The sequence below is a fragment of the Rhinopithecus roxellana genome, chromosome 1, assembly GCF_007565055.1.
Source record: "Rhinopithecus roxellana isolate Shanxi Qingling chromosome 1, ASM756505v1, whole genome shotgun sequence".
Classification (NCBI taxonomy): Eukaryota; Metazoa; Chordata; class Mammalia; order Primates; family Cercopithecidae; genus Rhinopithecus; species Rhinopithecus roxellana.
Genome location: NC_044549.1, coordinates 165804969 through 165819272, shown reverse-complemented (window position 1 = coordinate 165819272; position 14304 = coordinate 165804969). Strand labels below are relative to the sequence as shown.

At 40.6% G+C, this 14304-nt stretch overlaps 1 protein-coding gene across 4 annotated transcripts in view; it reads right to left on the bottom strand.

Annotated features, from left to right (window-relative positions):
• SLC4A7 (solute carrier family 4 member 7) overlaps window positions 1-14304 on the bottom strand; it is a 109982-nt gene that overhangs the window by 94705 nt on the left and 973 nt on the right. The gene's annotated exons all lie outside the window — the stretch shown is intronic.

Sequence of the window (14304 nt, the reverse complement as noted above, 5' to 3'; positions counted from 1 at the left end):
CTTTGCTAGCAATTCAGTAACAGCTAACAAAACTGAAATCACAGCAATAAGCAGCATAAATGTCAACAAGAAAAGAGGAAGGAGAAAGCCCATAAAACAAATGGAAACCTGTCTCACTTTAAAACATATGTTTCAGTAAGGAGTACAGCCAGTCCACTCCTTTCATACTGCTAAATAGCACTGCTGAGTTCACATTGCTTAATTTGGGCAACCATTTCAGTATTTTAACACCACTAAAATTTAGGCTTCACCAATATATAAGATCACCATCTAGTGGTTATGATTAGAACCATGGAATTTTTCTCTCTTGCTATGGTTATGGTTAAGAGAATGACTCTAAAGGCAAAGAAATTCTGAGTTTGAAAAAACTTCTCTAGTAGTTGCTTTAAGAAAGCTGTACATTTAATTTCATTCAGAAAAACAATTATCAAAGCAAAGTACTATTAAATATTTCATTTTTATATTAGCCAAATTTAGGACATAGTAGAGTAGTATTCAGATGGGCATTTTATATGTAAATAAAATCCTCTCAGGTTCAAAAGATTCTCCTGCCTCAGCCTCCCAAGTAGCTGGGATTACAGGTGCATGCCACCACACCCAGCTAAGCTAACTTTTGTATTTTTAGTAGAGATGATTTTTCGCCATGTTGGCCAGGCTGGTCTTGAACTCCTGACCTCAAGTGATCCGCCCGCCTCAGCCTCCCAAAGTGTTGGGATTACAGGCGTGAGCCACCAAGACCAGCCTTAAAAATTCTTATTAAGAGATTAAAACAGGCCGGGCGCGGTGGCTCAAGCCTGTAATCCCAGCACTTTGGGAGGCCGAGACGGGCGGATCACAAGGTCAGGAGATCGAGACCATCCTGGCTAACACAGTGAAACCCCGTCTCTACTAAAAATACAAAAACTAGCCGGGCGAGGTGGCGGGCTCCTGTAGTCCCAGCTACTCGGGAGGCTGAGGCAGGAGAATGGCGTAAACCCGGGAGGCGGAGCTTGCAGTGAGCTGAGATCCGGCCACTGCACTCCAGTCCCAGCGACAGAGCGAGACTCCGCCTCAAAAAAACAAACAAACAAACAAACAAACAAACAAAAAAAAGGGATTAAAACAATCTATACCTGTTTGACAACAGCTTCTAATTAATGACATAATCCAAAAAATTATCTCCACAAATTATATTATATTAGGATAAAATTAAGACTAGATACTGAAAAACTGTACATAAACATGCAATTCAATTTGTCAACCAATTTATTTTGGCTGAAGACAATATATGATCTAAGCTGACCTGTCACACTTAGTCAAGAGACTGAGGTGGAGGATTGCTTGAGCCCAGGAGTTAGAGCTGCACTGTGCTATGAAGCCACCTGTTAATAGCCACTGTACTCCAGCCTAGACAACTGGCTCTAGGAAGAAATTAATAGTAATTGTAATAATGTAGGTTCTAGATCTAAGATTGCCTAAATTGAAATCCTGGCTCTTCACTTACTAGGCTGGGTAGATTACTTGGTCTCACTGGATCTGTTTCCTCATCTGTATAATGGGGTAACAACAATACTTATACAAATGATAGGCTAAAAAAAAAATTAAGATGTTGCATGTAATGAATATAGTTTAGAAACGTTTCTGGTACAATATAAGCATTCAATGAAATACTAGGGGTGGGGCGTGGTGGCTCACTATTCTCTATTCTTTTCCTTTCTTTTCTAACACTTATAATCCACTAAATTGTTTTTACAAATTATTAGTAAGTCACAGTCTGCAGTTTGGAAACGATCCAATCTGCAGCAAGGAACAGATTCAGAAAATGAATATTTGGGGTATATCCTTCCTGAATTTTATTTAACAATAACTACATTAAAGCAGGCAGAGGCTAGTCGGGATTTCAGCCCCACAGCTATTCTGCTTGGAGAACAAGGTGAAAGGGGGCAAATTTGAAGCTTTTTTTTGTTTGTTTTTGAGAAGGAGTTTCACTCTTGTTGCCCAGGCTGGAGTGCAATGGGGCAATCTTGGTTCACCACAACCTCCGCCTCCTGGGTAACTGGGATTACAGGCATGCACCACCATGCCCAGCTCATTTTGTACTTTTAGTAGAGATGGGGTTTCTCCATGTTGGTCAGGCTGGTCTCGAACTCCCAACCTCAGGTGATCCGCTCGCCTTGGCCTCCCAAAGTGCTGGGATTACAGGTGTGAGCCACCGCGCCCAGTTTCAAATTTGAAGCTTTAATACACCATCAACAAAGTGAGTAATAAAATTCCCATTACAGGTCCCAGGCCTGCATTTTATAAACTGTGGTTCATGTTACTTTGTTTCCGATGACAAACTAAAGCAAAAGCTTTGACATTTGAGCGATTGAAGGCATTAAACAGTAAATGACTCCTAACCAACAGGCCCAACAAAAATTTGTCAACCAATGCTCATCTTCTACACTTGATATGCCATTCCTGTGAGGCCGATCGAAAAAGCTGAAAATATTATCATTCTGGCTTTATATGAAAATCTTCTCAATGAACAGTATTTACTCCTCCAATCAGCTATTTATTCTAGATTAGCAGAGAGGCAGCAATCCCCCATCTGAAATTCACTGCTACCAAATTACAATCTCAAACTGCCCCTCACCGTTCACATCTCACAACCGTAACAAAGAAAGCACTGGCATGGTATAAAACAATCCCTCAGTGCTAATTCAGTCAATACTCATTTCTTAACCTTTTAAGCCATTTATTGGTAAACCAATTCAATTAGCAAATGATAGCAAATAAATTATATAAAAATTGAATACATGAGCTTAAGTCAGTGACAAGATATTAAATTTTAAAATGTCTTTTTTAAATTGAATGCAGCTGGTTGCAGCAACGCACGCCTGTAATCCCAGCACTTTGGGAGGACAAAGCAGGCTGATCACCTGAGGTCAGAAGTTCGAGACCAACCTGGCCAACATGGCGAAACCCTATGTGTACAGGTTGCATCACTGCACTCCAGCCTGGGCAACAGAATGAGACTCCGTCTCAAAATATATACATATAAATAAAAATATATATAGAAATAAAAATAAAATTAAATAAACTGAATGCAGTGATATAGTGTATAATTTGCATTTTCAGCCGTGATCTGAAATGATGAAATTTAAAAATAATTTCCTCCACTCCCTTTACGACCTCATCTCCCACTTCTTGACATCACACCTCCAATATGAATTCACATTCCAATGGGCCTATACTTTGCTATGGAATCATATTAAAATACTGTTTTAATTTCTAATCAATGAAACAATTTCTATTTGTATCTTACCTCTATCGAAATTGCTTTTCAAAAAAGAACTGAATCAGGCTGGGCACAGTGGCTGATGCCTATAATCCCAGCACTTTGGCAGGCCAAGGTGGGAGGATCACCTGAGGTTAGGAGTTTGAGACCAGCCTGGCCAACATGGCGAAACCCCATCTATACTAAAAATACAAAAATTTAGCTGGGTGTGGTAGCGCAAGCTAATAATCCCAGCTACTCAGGAGGCTGAGGCAGGGGAATCGCTTGAATCTGGGAGGCGGAGGTTGCAGTGAGCCCAGATCACGCCACTGCACTCCAGCCTGGGCGACAGGACAGAGGGAGACTCTGTCTCCAAAAAAAAAAAAAAAAAAAAAAATTAGAATCAGCTTAAAAAATAGAAGAAAATATCTATCTCAAAAATTGATAAGCTGGGCATGGTGTGTGTGTATGCACTATTAGTCTCAGCTACTTGGGAGGCTGAGGCCAGAGGACCACTTGAGCCCAGGAGTTCAAGGCTCCTGTGCACTATGATTATACCTGTGAATAGCCACCACAATCTCGCCTATGCAAGACAGCAAGACCTCATCTCTTAAAAAAAAATGCAATTAATAAAGTCAGTACATATACCACCAGCTCTTTAAAACAAGTTGAATTACTTTAAAATTCCTACTTTACTGACCCCTTTGAGAAATCACATTTTTGTACAATAGAAAGGCAGCTTATGGTCAGGCTCACACCCATAATCACAACACTTTGGAAGGCTGAGGTAGGCGGATCACTTGAGCTCAGGAGTTCGAGACCAGCCTGGGCAACATGGCAAAACCAAAAATACAAAAAATTAGCCAAGTGTGGTGTGCACGCCTATAGTCCCAGCTACTCGGGAGGCTGAGGTGGGAGGATTGTTTGAGCCGGGAGGGTGGGTGGAGGCTGTAGTGAACCGAGATCATACCACCACTCCAGCCTGGGTGACAGAGTGAGACCCCCATCTCAAAAAAAAAAAAGGCAGATTGAGTATATTAACCCAATAAAATTCAATGCTACATAGTTATTCTGGAAATTCCTAAACATCTTAAAGTTATCTAATGATCCAAACACATATATAAAATGACAAAGTGTGTATGTGCACAAATTGTATGTGTACACAAATCAAAATTTAGAAGATTATCACTTTACCCAAAAAAATTCATGGTAATTATTTCATATTATAGAAAAAATATATAAATGGTAAATTTAAGATGAAACTATGACTATGAACCCTTTATAAAGTATAATTTATTATCATCCTGCCTCAACAGAATAACAACTAGAAACTATCTTATGCCTATTTGGCCAAACACTATGCTAAGCTCTCTGACTTTCTATACTCTGTACACTAAATTTTGAAAGTCTAACATTATCAAAAAGATACAGAAAGATCTCATCAAAACAGAATTAAACTGTCTACAACAAGCCAATAATCAGAAAGCAGTCTTAGGAAGTAAAATTTGTGTCTCAGAGAGTAAATAAGTGAGATAACAGAGGCCTCCATCATCATCCCCATTAAATAACTGTGATTTTGTTATCAGTAACAAGTCTACAGCAGATAAGAAATTCAATGATAAAACAGTTAAACACAGGGTAAGTTTTAAAAACAGTCTAAAGCTAGTGACAGTACTCTATTTTTAAAAGGAGAGATATATCACATTTTAAATATTTTGTCAAAATGGTTAAAACATTTAAAGGTAATCCCAGCACTTTGGGAGGCTGAGGAGGGCGGATCACGAGGTCAGGAGTTTGAGACCAGCCTGGCCAACATAGTTAAACCTAGTCTCTACTAAAAATACAAAAAATTAGCCCAGCATGGTGGCAGGCACCTGTAATCCCATCTACTTGGGAGGCTGAGGCAGGAGAAACACTTGAACCCAGGAGGCAAACGAGATCACGCCACTGCACTCCAGCTTGTGCGACAGTACAAGACTCCTGGAGACAGTGACTCCAGGAGACAGTGTGAGGCTCTGTCTCAAAATAAATAAAAGAATATAATTATATTATGCTTTAATTAGGCTTTTAAACATTTTTGTCAACATGTCATATCCTTTAAAATGTGAAGCTTTAGGCAATAAACCAGTATCAGGCCAGGCGCGGTGGCTCACTCCTATAATCCCAGCACTTTGCCAGATCACTTGTGGTTAGGAATTGGAGACCTGCCTGGCCAACATGGTGAAACCCCATTTCTACTAAAAATACAAAAAAATTAGCCAGGCATGATGGCACACACCTGTAATCCCAGCTACTTGGGAGGCCAAGGCAGGACAATCGCTTAAACCTGGGAGGTGGAGGTTGCAGTGAGCCAAGATTGCACCACTGCACTCTGGGCAACAGAGCGAGACTCCATCTCAAAAAAAAAAAAAAAAACAATATCAAATCCCTACCCACAGAGTTATCTAGAATATCTAAATACCAGGGGTTTAAGGATAGTCAAGATTTTTTTTTCTCTTTCCTCATTCTGTACACAAACTTTTAGAATTTTATTATGTAGGACACTCCATAGGAACACAGGCTGATTATTAAATAGCAAGTTTCCAAGAGGCACATTTAGTATTTTATACACAGTATTCTACCTGATCCTAAGACGAGCCCTATGAGATAAGTTTAATATAGTAATTCCAATTTGCAAATGAGAAAAGTGAGATTCAAAGATGTCAGTTGCCCAAAGCCACCTAAGTGGCAGATTAGAAATAGGGAACCCAGGTATATCTGAAATCCAAACATGTACTTGTTACATCTAGGTTAAGCCACCTCCAAATTTTACCTTGTTTTGAAAATGAGGGTTAGAGCCTATGATTATTTACTGAATTTCCTATTACTGAATAAATTGGCTCAATAAGATAAAATGAAAGGACAAATGAAGGCCAATTTTAGCCTGAATGAATCCCTTATTCCTAACAAATGACCAACTTCCCCAGATACAAACAGGCTTATAACAAAATCTTATTCCAAGGATACTGCTAATGGCATATGCAAAAATGGGTAAGGAAGTTTCTCTTGGACATTTTATAATTAAGGTCATTTGGGAATAATTATGAACAAAACAAAAATAAAGACAAAATATTACTGAAAGGACTCTACTGAGTCAGTGCATTGGCTAATTACAGCACCTGTATAAACATTTATGCATGGATTGGCAAGTTAGGGAGGCAGAGTCCAGGAAGGAAGAGGGTTCACAAACCTCAAAATCACAAAATTAAAAGCAGATGAACAAAAAAAATTATATTATGTAAGTAATAATTCTAAAGAATAGGATAGCATAATTTCAAACCAATACATATAACAGCTGACATCTAGAATCTGAAATTGCTTGTCATTGGTGGTTTTATAATCATATATATCAAGTCACTGCTTTTCATAAAGCAAAATCACACGAGTATTAACATTTAAGCAAAATACCTAGTTTTCCAACAATAAATGTGAATTTATTTAGAAGTGGTGAAGATAGGATAAATTTTCATAAAATTTTCATTTTAATGGTGCTTAATATTCACTTGCCTAAAATTTTCTTTCAGGTTGGCCGGGCACGGTGGCTCAAGCCTGTAATCCCAGCACTTTGGGAGGCCGAGACGGGCGGATCACAAGGTCAGGAGATCGAGACCATCCTGGCTAACACGGTGAAACCCCGTCTCTACTAAAAAATACAAAAAACTAGCCGGGCAGGGTGGCGGGCGCCTGTAGTCTCAGCTACTCGGGAGGCTGAGGCAGGAGAATGGCGTAAACCCGGGAGGCGGAGCTTGCAGTGGGCTGAGATCAGGCCACTGCACTCCAGCCTGGGCAACAGAGCGAGACTCCGTCTCAAAAAAAAAAAAAAATTAACTTTCAGGTTTAAAAAATGTTATGTACTCTTTGGAATCAATCCAACTTGCATTTACTGCATTTACTCAACGTTCTCACTCAAGGAACCAAGGCAAGAAACATTCTCTTCTACTGGCAGTTGTATCAAGCAAAGAAGCATCCTTTTTCTTAATGGTTAATACCATAAATAAAAGTCATATAACGTATTACTTGACTAAACAATTAATTAGCAGTATATTCAATTTCAAATCTTATTGAGTCATGGTATCATCTGCTATCATTTGGCTCTGTGTCCCCAACCAAATCTCATGTCAAACTGTAATCCCCTCATGTTGAAGAAAGAGCCTGGTGGGAGGTGACTGAATCATGGGGGCAGATGTCCCCCTTCTTGTTCTCATTAGCTCTCATGAGATCTGGTTGTTTGTGTGTGTAGCACTTCCCACTTCTCTTTCTCCTGCCGCCATGTGAAGACTTGCATACTTCCCCTTCTGCCATGTTTGTTTCCTGAGTCCTCCTAGCCATGCTTCCTGTACAGCCTGCAGACCTGTGAGTCAATTAAACCTCTTTCCTTCATAAATTACCCAGTCTCAGGTAGTTCTTTATAGCGGTGTGATAACAGACTAATAACATCATCCTAACATTCATCCATTGAACAAATATATTTGTTCAATATGTTAGACCCTAGGCTACACTTAATTGAGAATTTAGCAATGAATGACCCAGGAAAACTCTATCCCCAGCCATCAGGGAATCTGGAGACAGAGAGGCAAATTTCAGATACTTAATTTCTATAGCATTAGCAACTTAATTCACAAAACTTACGTTAATAAAACCTTTTAAAAATAGAAGGAAACAACTACAGCTAAGTCTGAATTAATAACTTCAGCATTATTCTAGCCCCTCAAAAGAAATAATGAAACTCCCCTGAAGGTTCTACCATACTCTTCTTCTAATCCTAACACTGGGCAGGAGGAATGTCATGTTTCTTGCATTTATGCAAATCCTAATGTAAGATTTATGATTTTGTCCTTTGTGGTGTGGCAAGTTAGTGAACAGGTAACTTTTTAGAGAAAGCCTGCTCTGAACAATGCATTGTATTAGGTCTCTCATTTAATCACTTATTATTATCTCTGTGTTAAAGATGTGAACTCATGGGCAGAAAGAGATTTTCTAAAAATTTCCAGGCCCTACCATTGGAGGCTAAGTTAAGATCTGAACCCATGGTTGATACCAAACCACTGCTCGTCCCCTTCTCTTGTTTCTCATTAGGCTGGAATAATCAAAGATCTCTGTTTGGCAATACCATATAATATTAAGCTGCAATCTCTCCCCATCAAAGTTTAATGTCTTTATTTATTATAAGATTTCTCAGAGCCTTTTTCTTTTTTTGGAGATGGAGTCTCGGCAGGCTGGAGAGCAGTGGAGCGATCTTGGCTCACGAGCCCGCCTTCATGCTCTTTTGAAAAACCATTCCACACTCCTTTCTGTAATGAAACAAAAGAGGCATCTTTCAAGTGTGAATCTACTGTCAAAAGTATAACCACTTCTCATGTTCCTAATCAGAAAAGATACACAATTCGACAGCTTTTGCAAATTGGGAAATCTGACTGAAAAGAAGCAATACAGTCATGGAATCCAGAGAGAGGGAGAAGACAACTTCTCTACTGCCCTTAAGATGTGTGTGAACAGAATTAGAACACATGACACTAGTTCACATAAAATTCTCTGAAAAGTGAGGGGAAAAAAAAAAAGGTCATTTAAAACATTAAAGCAGGCAGGGCACGGTGGCTCACACCTGTAATCCCAGCACTTTGGAAGGCTGAGGTGGGCGGATCACCTGAGATCAGGAGTTCGAGACCAGCCTGGCCAACATGGTGAAACCCTGTCTCTACTAAAAATACAAAAATTAGCCAGGTGTGGTGGCGTGCACCTGTAATTCCAGCTACTTGGGAGGCTGAGGCAGGAGAATCGCTTGAACCCGGGTCAAGGGGAAGGAGGTTGCAGTGAGCCAAGATCGCACCACTGCACTCCTGGGCAAAAGAGGGAGACCCCACCTCAAAAAAAAAAAAAAAACCAACAACATTAAAGCATCTTCCCTATTTCACTATTAATAGTGGACTGTGCTTTAACCCCTTGATACTGAAAACTGCTTAAGTACACTCACTAAAATGGCTTAAGTTTTAAAACATCCTCTTTGGAAGAAATCTGAAAATCTGCTTAAAACCAACAAACTAGGCCAGGCGCAGTGGCTCACACTTGTAATGCTAGCACTTTGGGAGGTCGAGGCAGATGGATCATCTGAGGTCAGGAGTTCAAGACCAGCCTGGCCAACATAGTGAAACCCTGTCTCTACTAAAAATACAAAAAAAAAAGAGAGAGAGAGAAAGAGATGGGAGCATGGTGGCACATCCCTGTAATCCCAGCTGCTGGGGAGGATGAGGCACAAGAATCTCGTGAACCTGGAAGGCGGACGTTGCCGTGAGTCAAGATTGCACCACTGCACTCCAGCTTGTGTGACAGAGACCCTGTCTCAGAAAAAAAAAAAAAAGAGAGAGAAACGCCAAATTAGAACCTGTCTGTATTGGCATATTAGCTCCAGATACAATGCAAATCTATATCATAAACACATTAACTTTCTAAACCAAGTACTGAAAAGATGTGTCAGCAAGGTGTAGTGGCTCACGCCTATAATCCCAGCACTTTGCAGGGTGGAGGAGGGTGGATCGCTTGAGCCAAGGAGTTCGACATCAGCCTGCGCAAGATGTTGAAACCCTGCCTCTACCAAAAATACAAAAAATTAGCCAGACGTGGTGGTGTGCCTGTATTCCCAGCTACTCCAGAGGCTGAGGTGGGAGGATCACGTGAGCCCGGGAAGTCGGGGCTGCAATAAGCCATGATGGTGCCACTGCAATTCAGCCTGGGCAACCCTAAGGATGAGACCCTGCCTCAACAAAAAAAAAGAAGTATTAGGTCACTCTCTTCTTTTAACAGTCATTTGAAAATGTCTAGTCCATGGAAGGAAAGAGTCACTAATTTAGGCAACCTAGTCTACTCTAATCAGCTAGCCCTCTGCCTTAGGGAAGATTGTCAAGAGCAGCACTGCCAAACACTACCATAACACTATGTCAACCAAAGACCTCTTATGATTTGTCACCATTACAATTGCAAATAATCCTAAATTTTCCCAAACTGCAAAAATGCAACAAAATACACAACATTGCCTGCTAAATGAAAATAGAGGTAAAATTCACTGTAAGCTAGAATGTACATGCTCATTGCAAAACTAAAAATACTGTATGCATAAAAACTGAGAGCTACAGAGGAAATCGTAATCATCAAGAAACTATAGTATAAATCAAAAGTTACATTGATCTGTAACTAATCTTTAACATTAACCCTATGGAAATATCTGTAAGCGCCTAAATGGCCCACACAGTTTAGTCAGTTGCAGATCCTATCCACTTTAAGATCATATTTGTGGTAAGATACAGTAAGAAGGAGGGGGAGGAAAAGAGGAAGAAAACAACCCATTACAGGATGTTGACAATTATAACCAGCAAAGTTTTAGAATATATTGGTTAGCATACCACATACCACTAAAATAATATACCAGGTTCCTCCAATACCAGGTTACTTTGGCTCTGTATTCTAACCTATTCAAACAACAACAGTCTAATGTAACAAAATTCTCTAAGCTCTTAGAAGAAAACTTGTGTACTTCCCAGTCTCAATTACCAGGCAAAACAATTCATCAATGTCCTACAGCTTTGTTTCATCTTTTATTGAGACAGGGCTTCACTCTGTCACCCAGGCTGCAGCGCAATGGCATAATCACAGCTCACTGCAGCCTCAACTTCCCAGGCTCAAGTGATCCTCCTGCCTCAGCCTCCCAAGTAGTTGGGACTACAGGCAAGCACCAACACACCTGGGAAATTATGTTTTGTAGAGACAGGGTCCCACTATGTTGCCCAGGCTGGTCTTGAACCCCCTAGGCTCAAGTGATCCTCCCATTTCAGCCTCCCAAAGTACAAGGGTTACAGGCATGAGCAACAGCACCCAGCCTAGTCCTGCAGTTTCAGATTTGTTCTATCCCTTTATTACAACTCCATGGATTGTGGCCCAAAGATACTTAGAATAAGGCAAAAGGGTAACTGAAATCCTGATACTATTCCTAGGGTGCTGTATCTATACCTAGTATCAATACCTATCTGCAGTTTCTCAAAGAGAATGCCTACTTACAGACCCACAAAAAAAACTTCCATTTGCTAATCAGTACTGAATTCATACTGGGTTGTCTGTCATTTATTCTAATGACTATTTTTTTTTTTTAATTTCTTACTCATGAAATGTTTTAACTGGCACTCACAAATGGAAAGCAGAAATGTAAATACCATCACTGTGTTCACACCATATGCCAAAATAAACTCAGCAAAGGCAAGATTCTGTCTACCTTGTTTGACTATATCCCCATTACCTAGCACCTATAGGATATTTAATAAATATGTGCAAAATGAATAAAATCATAACAAAATCATGGAAAAATATCATGGTCCCAAAACGTAAGTGGTATCAGAATTGTGTTAAATCATGCACTGCTTAGAAGAAAGTATATTACCTGCTAAAACTTAGAAACCTTCTAAACTATGCTATTTATAATAGGATTTAACCTATATTGGAAAATAAGACTGACAACTACAACAGCAAAGACTGACAAATCAATTCCAAGTGAGGTTTACAATTATGAGGCTTTATAGCAAAAGCAAAAGACGTTACATTTTTTCAAGATTAATGACTTTCCTCTCTCTATCCCAACACCCTGATCAGTGAAAATTATAGAATTTTAGGAGCAGAAGAAACCATAGAGGCTAAACTATGAAACAGATGGGCTCCAATTTCAGAGTAATATAAACTGCCACCAATCTATTCCACATTTTTTTGCATAATTACAAATCTAAGATGGGATTTTATGAATATTAATTTGTTCTACTTTTTTGGCTGCTGAGTAGTCTGCTGCAAGTTAGAATTATGACTGATGAATATCACAATCTCTCACTTTTGTGACTTTCATTTACCAAAACTGGGTGAGTGAAGATTTTACCAACGCCAATTAGTTCCTCTTTCCTGTTTTCAAGTCAAGTTCAACCTACAGCTTTACTATTCTCCCATTCTATTCTTAGACTATATGCTAGTTTACTGTATTTGATTTCTATTATTGATTTCTATATGTTAACTGTAGCCAAGCCTTATCTTTTCAAAGACTTAGGAGGTTTACCCTCCTAAAGTGCTCCCCTACCACGCCACTAACAGCAGTGTTTAATAATTCTTTTGTCATCTGTCTCCCAACTCAAATATCACTTTTATCAGGATAGAGCTGGGTCGGGTGCCACGGCTTACGCCTGTAATCCCAGCACTCTGTGAGGCTGAGGTTGGTGGATCACCTGAGGTCAGGAGTTCGAGACCAGCCTAACCAACAATGAAATCCCGTCTCTACTGAAAATACAAAATTAGCCAGGTGTGGTGGCACATGCCTGTAATCCCAGCTACTAGGGAGGATGAGGCAGAAGAATCACTTGAACCCGGGAGGCGGAGGTTGCAGTGAGGCAAGATCAGGCCATTGCACTGCAGCCTGGGCGACAGAGCAAAACTCCGTCTCAAAAATATATAAATAGGCCGGGCGCGGTGGCTCACGCCTGTAATCCCAGCACTTTGGGAGGCCGAGACGGGCGGATCACGAGGTCAGGAGATCAAGACTATCCTGGCTAACACGGTGAAACCCCGTCGTGAAACCCCGTCTCTACTAAAAAATACAAAAAAAAAACTAGCCGGGCGAGGTGGCGGGCGCCTGTAGTCCCAGCTACTCGGGAGCCTGAGGCAGAAGAATGGCGTGAACCCGGGAGGCGGAGCTTGCAGTGAGCTGAGGTCTGGCCACTGCACTGCAGCCTGGGCCACAGAGCGAGACTTCGTCTTAAAAAAAAACATAGTGTAAATAACAGTCTAAACAGCATAAATACTAGTCCAAATAAGTGTTATTACTACGAATGAATAATTTGGAGGGCAATGGCCTTATCATATGCTTCCTCTACTAGCTAGGCAGGCAATACTTGAGAACACACCATGGTTTCTACCCAGCTCTGTGAAAACTCAATACACTTTACTGCTCAACTGAAATTAAGAACAGACAACATCACACTTGAAACACACAGAGAAAGTGCTATAAAAGTTTATTCAAAGGCAACACAAAGAATTACAGAAGACCAAGCGAGGTGGCTCACGCCTGTAATCCTAGCACTTTGGGAGGCCGAAGGAGGCAGGCGGACTGCCAGAGGTCAGGAGTTCCAGACCAGTCTGGGCAACATGGCGAAACCCCGAATCTACTAAAAATACAAAAAATTAGCTGGGTGTGGCGGTGCGTGCCTGTAATCCCTGCTACTCCGGAGGCTGAGGCGGAAGAATGGCTTGAACCCGGGAGGCGGAGGTTGCAGTGAGCCGAGATGGCACCACTGCACTCCAGCCTGGGCGACAGTGCGAGACTCTGTCCCAACATCATAATAATAATAATAATAATAATAATAATAATAACAACAGATTATTTAGGATGAGTTTGCAGTATTCTATTACCATCACTGTGAATGATCTTCCAATAAACACTGCTAGATGACTTCACTGTCTGGTGACTGAGTTTTCCTCTGTTAGAGAACTTATATGAACGTACTGAACTAGTGGATGACTACTTTCCATAACCTTAACAATAATCCTGAAAGTTAAAAGGGAAAGCCGACAGGCAGTTTTAAAGACAACTCTTGAATAAAAACATAGAAGTAATTTTTCTCTTACTTGTGAAAGACCAATTTTCCCTGCAACCTTCCCGCCTTTGCTGGTTGCATAGTAAAAATTAGAAGTAGGAAAATTTAGAATACTTCCATCTCCTTTGAGTCACGAACTTGGAAAGGAGAGACAACGGCGGGGACAGACGCATGTGCTCTAATGAAAGCAGGAAGTCCGCTTCTTGAGCATGGGCCATTCACCCATCATCACAAATGGGAACACCGGCCTTAAGTCCATCCCCATTCCCTTCTAACCCTGAAGCCAAAGCCAGTCTCAGTAGGAAACGCGATTTTGCTAGACGAGTTAGAGAAGGAGCACCAGACAGCTCAGGACACCCTCCTCCTTCTACTTGGCCTGCGGCAGGAGGATACTCCCCGGGTTCCAGCCAGTGGAGA